This window comes from Pocillopora verrucosa, chromosome 1, assembly GCF_036669915.1.
Source record: "Pocillopora verrucosa isolate sample1 chromosome 1, ASM3666991v2, whole genome shotgun sequence".
Lineage (NCBI taxonomy): Eukaryota > Metazoa > Cnidaria > Anthozoa > Scleractinia > Pocilloporidae > Pocillopora > Pocillopora verrucosa.
In genome coordinates this window covers 6,294,760-6,315,205 of record NC_089312.1, presented here as the reverse complement: position 1 = coordinate 6,315,205, position 20,446 = coordinate 6,294,760, and the positions used below count along the sequence as shown (strand labels likewise).

The window sequence follows — 20,446 nt, the reverse complement described above, 5'->3', positions numbered from 1 at the left end:
TCGAATCCCGTCCGAACCTGAATTTTTTTTTAGTCAACTTTTCTTCAATTGGTAAAACTGCAGCTCACCTGCGAGGATCATGTATTTATTTGATTTTAATCCGCAAGTCAAAAGAAACTCATTTCATCGCAAATACATCATATCGAAAAGTCGCGCAGTAAAATGAGCCTTCGTTTCGACAATAAAATGTTTCTAAATGTTTTGTTATACGCACTTAAGAAAAAACATTTGAAGGGCAATGATCAGAATATAACTGAAGCAAATATTCGGGGGTATGGAGCGTCCTATAAAAGTAAATAGGCATAAGGGCGGAAGAGTTGACATTTACTTCCGTAACTCAGTTAGTAGTAATATTCTGGGAGGCCTGGGTTCAAATCCCGTCCGAGCCTGAATTTTTCTTAGTCTTCCTTTTCGGCAATTGGTAAAATTGCAGCTTACCTGCAAGGATCATGTCTTTCTTTAATTTTACATCGGCAGCTCCAAAAAAATTAACTTTTTACAAATACACAGCTTAAACTTGCGCAAAGAAGAGAACCTTTGTTTTGACAATATACGGTTTGTAAATGATTGAAGTGTAATAAACATAACATCCCCTGTTTGACCTAACCATGTGTTCTCCAAGTGGAAGGGGAGAGGTGGGAATGTTTATTTTTAGCAGTCATTGTATGAAAAAAGTCCGAATTGATTATTTTTTTCCTGATAATTGCTTACGTTAGGGGAAAGGCTCCATGAAAGGTGAATTTAAATGAGATCAGTAACGATTGAAATCGGATTTTCAATGCAGCCGATCGCATGGGCCAGTGGGCAATTAAAATTTAGAACCGAGTTTTGGTAAATACGCAATGGGATTTGTTCGATTTTGATCTGAATATTACGAACAAACAATATGTTATTAAAGTGGGAGGGGGGTGTGGGAAGGAGGAGGTTGGAATTTGTTAATTTTGCTATTCTTGTTAACTTCAAATTTCTTTTCGACTGGCTGAGTTTTGAACTCTCCATCTTTCGGTAAATTGCGTCTCTCTGAACCCTTTTTGAAGCTAGTGGGATTAACAAAATTTTAATAGAAACTGAATCCCACTCCAACTAATAACAACGGCGATGGGATTTCTATTAAAATTTGAAACGGGGTCTTGGCAAATATGCCAGTTGGGATATAGGATTTAGATCCCGCCTTTATGAGCTGTAAACTGGCCTCTCTGCAACGCATGGACTTAAGGGCAATTAAAATTTGAAACCAAGATTTAATAAGTACGTGAGCTGAGATATTGGATTAGAGTCCCAACATTACAAATTACTATAGTTTACACGTGTGACTGGGTCTGTATAAGCTTCTTAAAATTAAGTCTCATGGGATAAGCAATGAATGTTGTTTACTTACAGTCCAATCAACTTAGTGTTGTAGCTGAAGACTCCACGTGGTAGCTCTGCTATCTGATTGTCCTCTAAATACCTACGTAAACGATATAAAGAAAGACAATAAAGCAAATTAATAATCTCATGACGTTTTAAGACTTACAGAGTTTGCAAAGTACATCTGTAGGAACAGAAATTAACTCTTGACTTCTTTCCAGACTCCTCTTCTACTGAGGGAGACCCTTGGAATTTCGGCCAAATCCTTCGAGACCTTAGTTACCGGTCATCATTTATCGCTTAAGTGGCCGGAAGGGAAGGGTCAGAGGATTTGGTTTTAAAATTGCAGCTCGCCTGCGAGAATGGTGCCTTTCTTTAAATTTACATCGGCAGCTCCAAAAAAATTAATTTTTTAAAAAATACACAGCCTAAACTTGCCCAAAGAAGAGAACCTTAGTTTTGACATAATACTGTTCGTAGATGATTCAAGTTTAATAAACCAAATATCTCTTTTTGTCCTAACAGTGTGTTCTCTAAGTGGGAGGGGGAAGGTGGGAATGTTAATTTTGAACATTCATTAAATGGAAAAAAGTCCGAATTGACTCCTCCCCTTTGTTTCAGCTCAAATGCAAAAATCATCCAATATGGCGACCAACGTTCCCACCATGAGTGAAACGGTCTGCATAGAAGACACACTTTAAGTGTTTTTTTTTTGTGTCAATAAATTAGAAGATATTGCGTCTTGTTGACTCTCATTCCCATAATTGAGCTTATTTTTATATTAATTGGCACTAACTTATCGTTCGGCCGCTCAAAGCGCTATCTGCGGTCGACGAGACACTCGCACAGTTGTCTTTTCAAAATTCGAACCGTGTAACTTCGGCTTATGTCCCAAGCCCCTGATACATCGGGCCTTCAGATTATTCCCATCGAAACTAGCGGATTCATGATACATTCTATGCGCAATGCTCAGACTATTGTTATCTGTGACAATTATGTGACAAGACCTCTGAAGTATGGACGATTTCACATGTAAGTGCCATTTTGAGACAGAATTTCACAACTCAAGTTCAGTTTGGGGAATAATCTTGGCTGTGGCTACTCGAAAGATATATTCATTGGGAAATTTATTCGTTATGGTTGAGGGAAATTATCCATCTGTACCCAAGAAAAAGCGTCCAACGGATCGAGGTCCTCAGTTCTCGTTCAACATAGAAGTTCCTCGAACTCAGGAGAGCAGACTTCTCGGCATCAAAGACCGCATAAAGATGACCAAAGGCTCGTTGAATCTTACAAAAGCGACGACAAACACACAGAATGCAGATTTGATGGAAGCTCTTCTGTTAGCTCTTGAGGAGAAAATTGAGAGGAAACGACTGACATCGAGCGACTGAGCTTCTCATCAACAGGAATTCCGATCCCATCTCTTCTTTCTACACCATCCATAACTGCACGGTTTTCAATTCTTTCAGCTTTTTCCACTCCATCTTTACGTATTTCTTTGCCTTTTGCTGATCCTTTTTCTCCAATTTCTCCTCCACAAGCAGAACGTACGTCACAAAGAATGCAAATCACTGCATCTTCAGCAGAGAACGACTCCATATATCTCTGCAGTAAAGAATCTCTGCGAACTCTGTTTTTTTTTTCTCTAATACGCTAACGACATCATGTTGTTATTGTGGAAAACCCTTCGATTGCGAGTCACTTGTCTTCAATCGACAGAGTCGTGTAGTGTCGGTGACAATTTCATGTGTTGGTGGAGATTCTTTCAAGTGGCTCTCCTCCCCTATCATGAGAGGATCTCCTCCAAAGTACTATGTAAATTGGAGGTGAGCACTCTTTTATTTTTGCTCGAAATTTACAGAAATTTGTTATCTCGGTATTTTACAGTTTTTGTTTTTTGTAACTGGTCACTTCTCTGTCTCTCTTTCATAGATTGATTCATGGAGTATTGTCCTGTGGCTTGACAGAGACAGAATACACAAGTTTCTGTCAAGCGGCCAACATCGGGTCAGAGGGAGAAAAAACCTCCGACACAGGTTAGCAATGCACATGCGCAGATGCTCTGAAAATCATGTAGTCTTTCTCCTTGCAAGGAGAAGGCAGTCAACAGCAGTTTGCAGGTTGCTAAATCATGAATGTTCTACCAAGATAGCTCAAACTGACTGAACTGTTCCTTCTTTGGTTTGTGCCTTACCCGATGCAGTTCTAAAATACTTCTATTTTTAATCACTTCAGCAGTCTTGAAAAAGCTCAGTTACTTGACAGTCATGAAGAGGGTCTCCAATGAGTCGATGTTGGCTACTCAAGAACAAGTGAAGAGTAACCCTGCATATGCTGTGAATGGAGAGGTACAAGTTGTCATTTTAATTTCATTTTGTCTTTGGCCACATACTTATACACCTGCCATACTCGGAATATATTATGTAGACTGGCACATAAAAAAATATAAAATCTTATATCAGATTGTAAACCTTGAAAATATCTGTGAGTAGAGAAATGTGACCATTTTTATGTTTTGATTTCTACCATTTCTTCCTGCAGTGAGTTATAACAGATGCAAGGCATGATTCCAGTCGATCAACAGCACACACAACTGTGTCAGCCCTTTCTTTCTGGTAAGATGGTTTCTACTTGATCTCTTTGTATGATATGTTGAACCTCTGGTATGTTGAACACAAAGTGTTAGCAGTTGTCAACTGGAGTAGGGCCAATGAAACTGAAAGTAAGCTGTGAGGTCCCTATGACAAAAGAGCTGCTGACTTATCTCTCTGAGACACAAGGTATGATAAATTTGCATCCTCAATAATATCATATCGCATATGTAATACAAATATGGAGGTCACAAGTATCTTTTATAATGCAGCTAAAGTAATTATTTTTTCAGGGTTCCATGTTGCAGAGGTGGCATATGACGTTGTATTACAGCTAAAAACATGGATCTTGTCAAAAGGAATGCTTAATTCCTTTGACTCTTGGCATGGTAATCAGTACACACTTGTATTTTTTGGCTCATTTTGTCTTGATGATTATGACTATTTCTTGAAAGTTAGCATTTTATTGGTATTAATACTTTTTTGTTTATTTTCAAGTGCAAAGTCTGTGACTAAAGCAATGAAGGAAGTTGCCTCAGGGGCCCAGAGGGATGAGGGCTCAAAGTGGTTTTTTGAATTGTTAGACAAAGGTAAGATATCTCTCTTATGAGAGTCATCAAAAGCTATATTCTCTCCAAAATTACCTGCAGATGTCAAATTCCTTCTTGATATAAGATGACTATAATGGAATGTAATAATTCTGAATATTTTACAGTGAAAAGCACAAGGACTCTTGTATACTTCTGCATGAAGAACAGTCCACCCGATGAAGAAGAATTTCAGGGTACACTGTTGAATGTAATTGACCATTACCAGGTAATTTGAGTGACTGTTTATTGAGAACATAGTATTTTGTTTTCATTTCTGTAAGTACCTTTTGTTGTGTTATTCTAGTAAGATATTACACGATCATTACCTCAAAGATTGCACATATTTCTTTAATAATGGTGAACAAGAGACATACTTACTATAATTATTACTACTGATTTATTAATCTATTTTTCTATAACTTGGTGTATTTATTACTCAGGGAAATCATGTCAGATGCCATGCGGAGTCACGGTGCAAACAGAATGGCTATGTGATGAGCAAAAAACTTTTAACTAAACCTGAAGTAGTAGCTACACGCAGGGAAGCCATTATGGGCACTTCAACTTATGGGCATGCATCGGACTACATGCGGGTAATTAATTGGCGCATGCTGTATGTTTATGTTTCTTTGCATGAAGAAGTTTATCTCTTCTTCCAAATTAATGATGTTGAGGTAAGGGCCATAAATGAGTTGAACAAATTCATTTTCCAGTTAAAGAAAAATCACCCATAATTTGTTGCCTTCTTCAGTGCAGGGAAACATATTGGATTGAGTCTCTCCATTCAGTGATGCTCATTTATGCTGCAAATCGGATTCATTATGGAGATGACACATATAACATGTGCATGGAGTTAGCCATTCTTGATTGGGTAAGAAACTTATGCTGTTAATTCTGCTCGATTACTTTGGCACTTTTTGGATTCACTGCCTTCTCTTGCTCATTGACTCATTTGTCTTAAAGAATGAAAATGTGAATCGAGAAGCATCGTCTCTACAGATGTACCAACATACCAGGCAACCAAACCGCTTGGCAGAGACCAGGGTGCTTACTTCAAAGACATTTAATTTCAGAGAAACTATCTAGTCTACCTTTTTTAATATAAACAAATGATGTCTCTTCTGTTTTCCATTGCACCACAGTTTCTGTGATAATTACAACTAGGAGCCCAAATGTTCAGTATTAATATGTGAGGTCATTAGGGAGGACCATTTCTAAAAACTGCTGGTACCAAGAAATGAAAACATGAATATTAGGTTTGACACAAGGTATTTCCAAGCAGACTCATTCTCTGTTTCCTCCTGTTACTTTTCTTTGCACTGTATATCTTTTTCTAACCTATAGGAAAGTCACTATAATTTGTTGTGTGGACATTGTAAAATGGACCATTAAAAAAAATTGGGTACTTGGGCTCTCTTTGAGGTAAACATTTGTATGAGAATTTTATTATTCCCTTTTATACCCCATATAGGCAATACCAGGAGGGTTAGGAAACCTTGAGCTCACATCTTTTATAACACAATTGGACATCCTTTCCCGCACTACATTAACGTGGTCCCCCAGTTCGACTTTTCTAACTTGGTAAACAGGGTCTTTCCAGAGCCCACATTTGTTCAATGCTCTCCAGTACGTCTTCTAATCTTTTCTACGTCGCACGTGATTTTGAATATGTGCTTCGCGATAGCCAAGGTATTCGCGACTGTCGGTCGTTACACACGGCGTTTGCCAACAATAAATACACATTTCGAACTCGTCCCCTCTTGCATCAGCTATTGTGGAGACAAAGTGAAATGACTGTTGGAGCGAAAGCGCAACTGAACGGTCATGAAGTCTGATATGATCGTACAACTAGTCTTCCCGCCTACATTTTATTTTGGACAATTTTTATGTACATTTTTCATGTTTAATTGACACGTATGCCCATGGTGTAGCATAAAATATCGCAATAAATATAACTTGTAGTTCTAAAGAAATAACTCCTTTCAAAATTTTCTTATGCAGGACAAAACATTCTTAGGCGGGACAAAACATTCTTAGGCGGGACAAAACATTCTTAGGCAGGACAAAACATTCTTAGGCAGGACAAAACGTTTCGTAGGTGTCACGCAAGGCTGCATTTCGGAAAATGAAGGCATCAGAAGGAAGCAGTGTTAGACATGAACTGTCGTATCATACGAAAAAAAATCTGTGGTTTGCAAGTATATTGTAACTAGTATTTCCTAGTTATAAAAAAATCTGCAATTAGTTACTTCTAGAAAATTATTGCGTTACGCGAGTGTTTCAATCTTGGTGATACATTATCACAGAGTTGGTTGGTATCGAACTGTAGTCCTAAGTTACCTTTCTAATATATTGTTCCAAAGGTTAAAGATCATTCAGTATTAAAGATTTTAGATATATGAAAATTCATATATTTGCGCTGCGGTGGAGACATGAAATTAAGAGATCCTCGCAGCTAAGAACACTACTGAAACGAGTAGTTGTAAATAGGACCCGAAAAAGATTCAGGCCCGCACGGGATTTGAACCCATGACCTCTGGGATACCGGTGCAGCACTCTACCAATTGAGCTAACAAGCCAACTGGGAGCTGGTCAATGAATTGGGTCCAAATAAACATCCAAGTGAATGAAAATTTTAGATATATGAAAACTCATATATTTGCGCTGCGGTGGAGACACGAAATTAAGAGATCCTCGCAGCTAAGAACACTACTGAAACGAGTAGTTGTAAATAGGACCTGTAAAAGATTCAGGCCCGTACGGGATTTGAACCCATGACCTCTGGGATACCGGTGCAGCGCTCTACCAATTGAGCTAACAAGCCAACTGGGAGCTGGTCAATGAATTGGGTCCAAATAAACATCCAAGTGAATGAAGATTTTAGATATATGAAAATTCATATATGAATTTCATTCATTGACCAGCTCCCAGTTGGCTTGTTAGCTCAATTACTCGTTTCAGTAGTGTTCTTAGCTGCGAGGATCTCTTAATTTCATCATTCAGTATTGTTGTAATCATATTATACTTAGATTTAAAAAAAAAGAAAAAGAAATCGCACCATTTGTGGAGGAAGCCCGTACAGATGATTCATTTGGAGACATCGATGCCTGGACATGTCCAAGTGAATCGGTGGTTGGCGGCGGTTCACTCGCGCGCTCCAGAACTTCGCCTGCAGTGGTCGCTCTACTTTTATTTTTCTTCCGTTGGGTTAACAGCACTTCCCCTTCGCATTATTGAAGAAGTGCCTTGAACATTTCTTCATCTTTTCTTTTTATTCTAACGGTCATCTACATCCAGTATTTAAGAACAGACATGAAATTACGCCATGGCAATTTTAGGCGAGGTGAAGCGAATCATTTCGAATTTCAAATTTACCGCCACAAATGGAGAAGGCTTCGATCGGAAGAAGGTACTACAAACCTCAAAAAATTCTTCCATTGTGATGAAAACGTAGAAATTTACCGAGAAATGCGCCTCTGGTCAGTGTCTTGCATTGGCTGCAGCTCAAGCTGTTTTGGAGTGTATGCCACGACGGTTGATTGACAAATGATTCAGAGGGACCTAAGGCACCTCTCCTTTTATGGCGCACCTTCGTGTAACGATTGAAATCGGATTTCTGGTTAATTATGAAACTGTAAATTGATAATAAAGGTAAACTTTTTAAAAATGTTTTGTGATTGATGTATTACTTCGGATTGAGTGATGATATGGTTGCAGTAAATTAGATTATCGTAACGCAATTTACATCCATACCACCATTTTCGGTTCCTTCCCGCAGCCAGCGAGTGCCCCCAAGGAAAGCCTTTACCCAGAAAGAGTTTTTAAGAGTTGTCCCCGTCCGTCCGTTCATATATTTGTGAAGGCAAAACTCTGTTTTCACATTTTTCAGAAACAAATGACATAGCTATAGCCAGTTTTGTTCAATTACTTTGCCTTTTATCATTTGATGTTTTTTTCTGCAGAGATGTTCCGTCATCGTTCTGTCTAGTACGATTATGCACCAGTGCCAGTAACGGTATACGATTAAAAACTTTGCTGTTCTCTTGCATACGAATCTTAAGTTTCTGCCCATTGTTTAACTTTCTCTATGTGCTTACCCGTGCCTTTTAACTAACACTCGATAAAAACCAACAGAGTTTTCAAAGGGAGGTTTTTGCAAGAGTTAAGTGGACTAAGTGAGGGCTTGCATGACCCAATTAGCATAATTGCAGTTATGGTCGCTCGACGGTCATTTTTTAAAATAAGCACAATTGCGTGAAAAAGAAAAAGCAAGTCTAAATATCCATTTGGCTCTGATTTTGCCTTTATTTTTACCTAAGTTGATTTTTTCTGCTGAAGTGAAAACAATTTTTAATTACCGCAATGTCTGTTCCCTTTGTGACGTATGAGCAAAACAATTAAATTTACTTATTACACCCAGTTTGAAATCACTGATGGTCCCTGTAATCTGATTGGCTCTAATTGGTGCGATTCATTCACAAATTGCACCATTTTTTGCTTTAAATCGCATCTTTTCCCCAGCCAATGAGGAGGCTACACTAAAAACAAAACAACCAATCAGACTTCAAGGCTTGTTTAAAGTAACCGATCATATTGCAGGAAGATGAAAGACATGGAGTATCATATGGCAAATTTTGCAACTTTTGTTTCCAAAACTTTTATTTTTTCCTCCCAAAAACTGGATGAATTTAATTTTAAACCAGCTCAGTATTGTATTAATAAAATATTTGAACTGACCAAGTCCTGTATTTGGGCGATTTCAAAACGGATGTAATAAAGTGGTAATTGAACCTCATGTTGTGGAACATGGAACTTGCTCCAAGGAATGAATTTGCCTCCTCCAATTTTGTAGCCGGATCTCCATACTCTCACACCTTCCTCGCCATTCTGAACGTTGTTGACAAAGCTCACAACATCTCATTTCACTGGATTTTTGATGGAAGACAAAGGAGGTCTGCACGACACTGCTTTTACTCCAGGGACACCTTCAAATGATTCTATTGCCTCCTGCATTTGAGATACCGACCCTATATCGTGGCTTAAATTCAAATGGATGGCCATATGGGATTTGATCGTTGCTGGCTGTAACCAGGGTTAAAGCGTAGTGGTAATACCCGGCGTTGTCTTGTCTAAGATAAATGGATTGTAAATGAGGCATGACATCCTTCAGTCGACGAAAGACGTCGTTAAGTAAGGCAAGAACTGCAGAACTGTCCTGGTTACACGTCTCAAATAAGTGTACAAATGTCATAATCTTAATCTTGCAATCATTTCCCTTTCTCGTCGCAACCGTGATATGCCATGGCAGATCTCTCTTACCAAACCAGTCTCTTTGGCTCTCCCTAAATTTCTTTGGTAGATACTTCATTGCCGGTCTAAAACCAGTAAGGCAGAAGTTTCATCTAGCTCATCGATGAGGTCTGGTCTGGACTCGTCCTGGTTTGTTAAACGCAGTATATGCGCTTTCCAGGAATTTATGCATTGTTTGGACTGTAAAGTCACAAAAGCCCAATCTTCTTTCTTATCGGTTGTGCCTCCCACTTCCTATACAGCTCTCTCGATTTCTAGAGAGATCAGGGCTGACATCCCTACAATCATTTGGACTTCTGTAGGTATTCTGGGTCCTTCGCCAAGCTCAGAACGGTGGAATGGACAAATTGTTAAGGCGTTTATATCCTATGCACTCAGGTAAAAAATACCTGCTCGGGCAAGGTTAAGTTCACTCTCGTTCTTAACTCCGGCAAAACACCAAGCACTTTTATGACCCTGTAAATCCTTATTGCACTACACCAAGGGAACCACCTCAAATAATTTACTCCTGTCTTGTCGGTCGTACGAGCAAGCACTTCTAACTATAAACTTGAATGAACAAGAAGCTTCCATTTCATTCACAAGCGAGACTTCCGAGTCAAAGGAGGTAGGAAATAATTCTTTTTCTTAGTTTCACATGAGAAAAATCGAATGGAGGATTGTTTATTAAGTTTTGTTAATTCAATTAATTGTCTCGCTTTTAAGTAGAAAAGTCAACAAACATCATAGTTTTAATCACGCAGAAAAAAAATAACACGAGTACAAATTTAGGAAAGCTCAGAGCTAAATGGATATCTAGACACATTATTTCTTTTCCTCGTATTTGTGCCTATTCAAATGACGTCGACCGACCCCACTCGTAGGTCCAAATTATTCTGTCACACGAGCACGACGACTCGTACCGCAATTATGCAAATTAGGTCATGCAGGCCCTCACTTAACTCCTCCAAGGGCCTCAGTAAGGTAACATTTTGTGGATTTTCGTTTTACATAGGCTAGGTAAAAGGCACGGATTAGCAAGTCAAACAAGGGGCAGAAACTTAAGATTCGTATGCGAGAGAAAAGCAAAGTTTTTTAATCGTATACCGTTGCTGGCACTAGTGCATAATCATACTAGACAAAACGATGGCAGAATATCTCTGCAGAAACAAACTTCAAATGATAATAGACAAATTGATTTAACAAAACTGGGTATAAATTTGTTATTTGTTTCTGAAAACGTTCTCCTGTACGATTTTGAGTCATTTCAAATGCAGGAATGCTCCTTAACTCTTTGGTCGCGCAATCGACATATGACGTGATTTTGTGTCTTCCGTGTGCTACTTTGAAGAGTTTCCTGCGTCGCGAGAAAACATTTGCCCAAAGAAAACTTTACGTCATCTTAAAGATCATTCCTTCGGCAATTTACATACGTAATTTTGTGGAATTCTGAAAAATGGCACATGGTGAAAAAATTGTGGGGGGGGGGGAGGGGGAAGGGGGGAAGTGGGAAGGAGGAGGTTGGAATTGGTTGATTTTGCTATACTTGTTAACTTCAAATTTCTTCTCGACTGGCTGAGTTTTGAACTCTCCGTCTTTCGGTAAATTGCGTCTCTCTGAACCTTTTCTGAAACTTGTGGGATTGATAAAATTTTAACAGAAATTCCATTCCCACTGATAACAATGGAGATGGAATTTCTATTAAAAATATGAAACCGAGCCTTGGCAAATATACCAGTTGGGATATAGGATTTGGATCCTGCCATTATGAGCTGTAAACTGGCTCCTCTACAACGCATGGACTTGAGGGTAATCAAAATTTGAAACCAAGATTTAGTAAAGGGGGTAAGTTTCTTAAGAAACTGTGGTGCTGCGTCTGTGGTAGGGTATAACAGGTAATTTAGTGTTAACAAATGAGTTGAAAACGTCAATTGGCCACCGTAAAGAGTAAAAAAGCTGACGTTTCGAGCGTAAGCCTTTCGTCAGAGCGATTAGAGGAATTTTGGGTTGTGTGTGGGTTTATATGCAGAAAGAGGAGCTATGCTATTGGTGGGAATATGGTGACAAGAGAACAAGAATAAATTAGTTGAATGAAAAGCGCTCGTTGATACTGTGGGGATTAAGAGTACCGATTTGGAAGATAAATTTTTGTTCTGGTGTTTTGCGGCTTTCCGAACTACCAAGATGTAAGGAAAGGCCACAAACTGCCATATGTTGTAATGAATAATAAGGAAGATTAAAGTGTCTAGCGACTGGTTTGGGTGCGCCCTTGTCATTTCTTTCCACGTCGCGAACGTGTAAAGGTGCAAAGTACAAAGCCAATGACCTTAGTTACCAGTCATTATTTATCGCCTGAATGGGCGGAGGCGAGGAGTCAGAGGATTTGGGTTGTGTCGCAAGAAAATTTAACTGATCCCCTGTATGAATCGCTACAAAAAATGTGGTTTTGTGTAAGGAGAAAAACTCCATGAAAGGTCAATGAATTTAAATGAGATTTTGAACGATTGAAATCGGATTTCTGGTAAATTTTGAAACAGTGATTTGAAGATAAAGGTAAAATTGTCCTTCAAAACAACATTTGTTAAAATGTCCAGGACAGGGGGTTGCGGTCAACTCCCGCAGTCTCCGTCCACGGAAGATCCACGAAGAAATTGTGAAAAGTTCATTCATATGTTCAAAGGTTGGTGCGAGCTCAATGGATGGTAAGACAGCGAGCCTCCTGCCGAAGAAACAGCAGAAGAAGCGGACCAAAGGCTAAAGTGGTAGGCAAAAGGCAAAGCTTTGGCAGCTTTCCGTTCCTCCATCGCTGGTAAGAAGAACCCGAAAAAAATTCAGGGGAGGAGTATGAAACTGATCTCCTTAAGGTTGATATCAAACCAGAAATATATGCCCAAACTGTCTACAGCACTTCACAACATCCAATTGGCGAGGCCCTAGGGCGTTAATTGTCCAGCCCCTTGGAACTGGGTGTGACCAAGGGCCTAAGCAAATCAATCATGGTGCAGTTAGACACTACCTCCACATGCAACACACCACCAGATAGAATTGCTCAATCGTTGATCCCTCTAGCAGACGAAAAAACCTATCTCACCCACAGCAAAGCAACCTTATTCGCCTATGACAACTCTTAGCTGTGGTGAAGCTTTTCTTTGCTCGAAATTGATTTCTTTCGTATTATATGTTTTATTATTTATCAAGCAAGTTGATATTTCGCTACCGCTAAAGTAGATGCGAATAATTTACACAGGAAGAAATATCAAGAATCCGTAAACGGAAACGTGGAAGAAATATGTGAAAACGTTGCGGAAACACGATGCTCAACACGCGTTTCCGCTGTCGGTTTGGTGACGTTTACTTGTGTTTCTGTTGCTGCGGTCACAGCGGAACCGTACCACTTTTTTACATGTTTCCGTCAGGTTTCATTTGAAGGAAAACAAACAAATGTATCCGCAAGTGTAACTTCATGTCAACATGTGCGGAAACACATAGTAACGTGGCGGAAACATGAATCTTTTTATATTTCCGTCGACGTCATCATACCTAAACGTTCACGGAAATACAAGGTCACGTTCCGGAAACACGTTTTTCTCTTGTTTCCGTAGACGTAATCAGACAGAACGTCGACGGAAATACTGGGTTACTTTTCGGAAACAGATTTTTGTCTTATTTCTGCTGACGAATTCAGATCTAGAGTGGACGGAAACACTAGATTTTGTTCCAGAAACACTTTTTTTTCTTGTTTCCTCTATATATCGGACTCTTTCAGCACTCGTTATTCGTGATCTTCCTTTTTCATTACAGGACAGGTAAATATGTTCTGATCGTGCGGTTTTATATAACCCCTACCAGACTTTTATACCGTCGGTTTGTGAAATCTATGCTCCACTATGTAAAATCACACATATACGATAACTATATTTTCTTTACAGCTTCAATCAATTTATTTTGTTCTTCTTCTTTTCTTCAATCGATCGACCAGTGACAATTTTTATTATATGAAAAGTACGTATATATTCGCTCGTCGTCCTTGTCATTTGAACATAACATACCTGAAATTCCTTACTTAACATGTGAACATCAGGAAAAACATACAGCTGGTATTTATGAAATGTCAAATGTTCTGAAAATGTATAGAATTAGTCGCTGCGGACAGCCCAACGAGGGCCGTTAGTTGGGTGAGGGCGTGGTGATTCATCCTCAGTCCGTTTGACACGTGCACCAGTACGACATTGCTTCTCAGTCAGTAGCAGAAAGCGCTTTGACATGGAATAATCAAACTAGTTGTGCGTGCGTACAGTGATGTATCTGATCAGGTATTTTCAGGGCATTAAGCTCGTAGATTATCAAATAAAACCCCTCGTTACATCTCTAGGGTAGAACGTGCGCTATGATTAGTCCATTTAGCGCACCGTATTTCATTGCATGGCCCGCTAAATTCAAAAGTTTGTTTTGATCGCCAAAATATCGCTTCAAGAAAAATTTGAACCGACTTAAGGAAAAGTTCGCCAACGAGGAAAAAGAGCAAAACTTAGAAGCAGATATCCCAATCTTTCGAGTCGGATTCTTCGAGTTTTAAAGTAGGACAAGCGGCAAGTAGAGAAATACGACTATCTACGACGAACATAACTCGGGTCGTAAACCAGATTATTCCATTGCAGCCGAAAGGTCTTCGAATACTTTGAAAAGTCAAAATACGAGTGCAAAAAGTTTGTAGAGTTTTACGAACAGCAGTTTGATGGAAATTCTAATGTAATAAGCATACCTGCTGCTGCTCTCGATAAGCTCCTAGGCAAGTTCTTTAAAGGTGTCGACAAGCAAAATGACAGTATTTTAAGCTTTCAAATTGCATATTGGAGTTAACTTCGTCTAAATCGTCTCGTTTGTATTGCTCCTAAAGCTCTAAAAAGTAGGTTCAGCTCTCAAGCGAGTCCACGCCTTTCTTTCATCGCGTCAACAAACATCGACTCAATGTAAACCCGTCTTTAATCGTTTTTTTTAGTCTGCACCGAGTAATCCACTCTGCAACTTTTATGAAAACGCCACAAATCACCAAAAATCAGATACTAATCGTTAAAAAGGTGCTTGTGCTGTTTTCGATCGAATCGATAAAATTCGTTCATTCGTTTGATGTTGACACTGACATTGAACAAAGTTGGCCGTTAGTTCGCACTCTCTACATAGAAACGCGTTGTGCTTTGCAGATTTCAGGAATTAAAAAAAAAAACTCTCGACAAGAGTGTTACTTATAGAACGTTTTATCTCACTTCCTTACAGAAAACCTTGGTATACTTAAACTGTTGCTTTCGTATAATTTTGCATTATTCTAAACTATGCATGGGTAATAAACGAATATTTTGAACTTTTGACCCAAAGTCCAATTTTTATTGTTTCGCCCTTAGCTCCGGTTGGAGCATAGGCCATTAACCACTTCCGTCCTCCATCGGGTTCTGTCCTGGGAAAATCTTCCTAAAGTGGCCCAAGTGTGGCCCCAGTTTCTCATTTGGGACTCTACACCTCTTCTCCAGGAGTTCCTGGGACGACCCCTCTTTCTCTTGCCCTGGGGGTTCCAACGTAGTGCCTGCCGGGTGATGTTGTTAGCCGGTTTCCTTAGGATGTGACCTATCCATCTCCACTTTCTCTTTGAGATCTGAGTTATGATTGGTTCCTCGCCTGCTAATTCCCACAGCATCTCGTTCGTTACCCTATCAGTCCAACTGATTTTTAAAATTCGCCTAAGGCACTTATTGACGAAGGTCTGCAATTTCTGGGACGTTTGCTTAGTTGTTCTCCACGTTTCTGAGCCATAGAGGAGGACTGCTTTGACGTTGGTGTTAAAAATTCGAAATTTGGTTCTCCGTGAGATGACATGGGAGGACCACACTTTCCTCAACATATTGAAAGCTACTCTGGCTTTGTTTATCCTGACCTTGATATCTTCATCGGAAGCTCCGTCAATGCTGACTACACTGCCTAGGTAGACAAAAGATGTTACTTCCTCCAAGATGGTATCCCTCACTTTAACTGGTCTGTTGTTGGTGCAGTTGACCTTCATAACCTTGGTCTTACTCACATTCGGATGCAGGCCTAACTTGATGGAATTAGCTGTTAGCCGTGCTGTTTTGTCCTGCATTTGTTGGTTGTTACTTGACACCAGGGCGATATCATCAGCAAACTCTAGATCTTCAAGTTGCTCCAATAGGTTCCACTGGATCCCATTTCGCTGTTCTCTAGTTGTTTCCTTCATGATCCAGTCTATAGCAAGTAGAAACAAAAACGGTGCCATCAAACAACCTTGCTTGACCCCAGTGTTGACCGTGAAGCTATCTGACAATCCACTAGCATGAAGGACTCTGCAAGTCATCTTATCATAGGAATTTTTGATGATTCGAATGAATTTCCCCGGTATGCCATAGTGTCTCATAAGGCACCAAAGAACACTTCTATCGAGGCTATCAAAAGCCTTTTCAAAGTCGATGAAATTAACGTAAAGAGAAGTGTTCCATTCAATTGACTGCTCAATGATTATCCTAAGTGTGGCTATTTGGTCGATACAGGAGTGGTCCTTCCTGAAGCCAGCCTGCTGTTTTTATTGGAAGCCAATAAAATATTCTCGTGCTTAGGATTTGACGCTCGTTAATCATCACTGGCCGTTCTGCTTGAACTAAAATCTTTTTCCCTTCTATTTGAATCAAGAGATATAGTAAATATCGTACTAACTTCGTTTTTCTCGGTCCGTACTGCAAGTTAAAGAACCTCGTTTTTCCCGTGCACTTCGCGCTTGTGCCATAAACCCAGCGGAAAAAACTAGGTCTGTATCTTACAGTACGGCCCTCGAACTCGATTAGTAAAAGGTATGCGTGATGGAAATTAGTACTCTCGAATCGCTTTGAACGCGAGCAAGCCTTGATTCCCTAAATTAAAACCGATTCATACACGATGAACGAGTACAATTTCAGTTCCCCAAGTATACCAAAAGAATGGTTGCGACAAAGAGAGGCACTTATGATGCTTGCGAAAACGATTACCAATATCGCAATCCTGTCTAATCGGCGATTCGTTCAAGTTTTTCCATTTTCTTGGAGCAGTTAGACAAAAGCTGAAAAGGCAAAGGTACTCAAATGACTGAAAATGTCTTACAATCCAAACGGCAGCGAAGCGTCCATATTGTACACAGTCTTTACGAAAGATGATTTGGGAATTTGTATCTCCTGATTAACAGAATGGTTTGAAGTGGTGGTGTCGTCTTATTCGAAATTTGAATCCATTGGTAGAACCAATCTTTCAACTGCGGAGACGATTTCCACGATCGAAGTTTTCAACTATCTGCTCGCTGAAATCCCCCGATTCCTCGAAATATTTTTAAAGTTCTGCCACATTGACAGCGTTGAAATCGGTTCTTATTTTGTTTACGCTTCTTGCTACATTCTTCGCATCTACTTTGGCGGTAGTGAAATAACAACTTGCTTGACAAATAATCAAACATATTACACAACAAAAAAAATCAATTTTGTGTATAGAGAAGCTTCACGACAGTGGAAATTATCTACAACAAAATGTCGAAGTCCTTACACGGGTCGTGGGTAGCTGACTTAATGTCCGAGCTTTCGCAGTTTGTTTACAACAAAAGTGACGTGACATTACACTAAATCGAACGCCGAAAAGGTAAATTCCCCGTTTTGAGGACATTTTGCCACAACTGAATGGTGCAAATTATTTTTTGGTAGCTGATGCGATATCTGGTTTCACCAACACACTTTAGATCACTAATGAAGCTTAGCCACAATCTCTCATACTCTTTTTGGCTGGTACTGGTGGCGACGTCTGCCCTAGCGAGTCTCTAGCGAAACGAGGAATATCAAACGAGACAGCAGTAAACCCTGGCATGAATAAAAGGTCTCTGTAACATTGCGGATCGTGTTCTTAAATATGGATGTGGAATAACACAGGAGGAGGCCGAGAAAGATCATGATGAGAATCTTCGCAATTTCCTGCTGCGAATGCAACAAGTGGAACTCGAGCTCAACCCAGCCAGGTAGAAGTTTAAAACCCCAAAAGTGATTTTTACGGGATTCCAGCTCAACTTCAAGGTGTCAGCCCAGCCCTAACCATAGCAGAAGCAATTTTCAGTATGCCGAACGCTGAATTTTCTAGCAAAGTTTTCTCCAAACTTGAGTGATGTGGTCAAGGCTTTAAGAAAATTCACCTACAAAGACGTTCCCTTCCAGTGGACTGACTCACATGGCAAAGCTTTTGTTGAGTCCAAGAAGCTTATCGCTCAGGGCCCTGTTTTGTGTCATTTCAGTCCTCAGTTGCCTATACTACTTCAAGTGGATTTGTCTAGTGTTGGCGTTGGTGGAGGGTTCTGGAAAAATGTGAACTCGTCGCAATAGGAAAAAGACTGTCTGATGAAAAGCGGAAGTGGTGTAAGCTAATATTTCAAGTCTCTCTACTATATTTTGTACTGCTTAGGTCGGGTACAAAACATGATTATATACGCCGAAAAGAAAATGGGTGGAAGAAAAACTTTCCTAGGAAAAAGACAACAGAGCAATGTGTCCTTGTATTAAAGAAAATTTTCCAAAGCTCATTCCATGTAAATGTTACATGAGTGTAGATGCGCGATGGAAACATGCAACAAAGTGGTTTCGGAGAAGTTTTCGTTTGTTTCCGCTGACGTCATCAAGAGATTACGTAACTGGAAACACATGTTGCTTTCAACTGAATACTGGCGGAAACATGTAGAAAAGTGATCGGGTTACGCTGTTTCGGCAGCGACGGAAACAGCAGTAAATGTCATGATCCTCTCTATGCAAGCACATGTTAGCTGTTACGATTCCGCAATAGAAACAAAGGTTTCAGCAACTAAGAATTAAGAAACCCAACAAAGTCCAGTAACTTGCTGATACTCGTTAAGTATTTACGGATAAATATAAATCCAATCGTCTCAGTAAACACATTTAATGAGTTGTGGTTGAGTGACTTCGTGTAATTTACACGCATTTCACACTCACACTTGCAAATGCGTGTAGTGACACGCAGTTTGCGTGTTGCGCGCGTGCAGTCTTTTAACTGCATGCATTTTAAACTAATTATTTAGTCATGGAACTTGTAAAGCACGCTAAACGTGTAAACTTGCGATCGCATTCTACTCGAATATGGAATTACAAGAGTATAAGCCAGAGTTAGAAGAGGGGACTACTAACTCTATTTAAACCGAGCGGTTTTTTCTTGAAGGATAAAATTAAATCGGTCTCCCCAGAGAAAAAGAATCAAACCACTAAAAGGGCTTATTCAGAGACAAGGTAGAATAAGCTGCAAAGTTCTCACACAAATGCAAGATGGCTACACTTCTCGGTTTTCCATAAATAAAAGTTCTAAAGGATACGTATCTTTGCCATACAGTACGTTAAAGCCATCTCTAATCTCTCACTTTTTTGTTTCATTAGCTTCCTGGCGACTTTGGCGGGTAAACGAAAACTGAGAACACAGATCACAGTTCCATAGGGCAACTTTACCAACATGGGCTTTGTTTTTTCTTTAGCGTTTTGACAATGTTCACGCAATCAATCAAATCCTACTCAAGGTGTTGGCTTACATTCTTTGGTGTATCGATCGTTTTCAAATTTATCGGAATCTGAATTCTGATCTTTACCCTCGGAAATAATCAGGCTCTAGGTTCTGGATGCAATCCGAATCCCAACAAGAAAAATAAAGCGATATCTAGGTCAGCATTTAGCCTTCAGAACTGGCGTGGTGTTTTGGGTTTTCAAGCGAACGGAGGCAAGCGCGAGTCGGGCGCGAAGTTCAAGTTTTTCCTTTTGTTACTTGCGTGGAAATATCTAAAGCAAAAGTTAATATCCTTTCAAGTTAAGGTAGATCGATATGAAATGAGCTTCCTGACTTACAGATACTGTAGCTTCACTAATGGAGTAAATAAATCACCACGCAACTTCTTAATCTTGTTTACCTTTAGCGACCTACAAAATAAGTGTTTTCTTGAGAAACTGGTTTCTCAAGATTTGACAAATAATTACATCTTAAACAAAAAATACGGCAACCTTAACCTTATTCCGGAAATCAATTAGCCTCAAGACTGACGACAACCGGTGTGAGTATAATTTCACTCACACTCGGTGATTGACAAAATTATGTGCAAGTGGTGTTTGAACACGAATAGAAACGAATACATTCTTTAAGTATCAAACATGAACTTATGCTTTGATTTTTTTATAATTCGGCCAACTCAGTATTGCTATTGTAGACTCCAGGTGGTATCTTCTCCAGCTGGTTGTCTTCCAAATCCCATATAATAAAAATGTAGCAAAAACCATTGAGGTTTATCGTAAAATAATTGTTATAGCGTATCCGACGAGAAACTAAACCGCTTATATATTTGACTGCGAGTTAGAAGAGGTTGTAAAAACCGAGGTGATTTTTAAAATGCTCACTGTTTAGGCTACCTCAAAACAATTTTAAAACTAATTTAATGATAATTCTAACATCACACGTTTAAACACTTGCTGTAGTAATGCAATTCCATTCCTTTGCTCGATACATCAGCTCTTCAATATTAAGTTCGTTTGGTTTTATGGTTGTGTGAAAATGTTTTCTTTCTCTTTCCTT

The 20,446-nt window shown here is 39.5% G+C and overlaps 1 pseudogene; it reads left to right on the top strand.

Annotated features, from left to right (window-relative positions):
* The first annotated feature begins 2,618 nt into the window (after positions 1-2,618).
* On the top strand, positions 2,619-3,640 carry LOC136283469 (uncharacterized; annotated as a pseudogene).
* Positions 3,641-20,446: the final 16,806 nt, after the last annotated feature.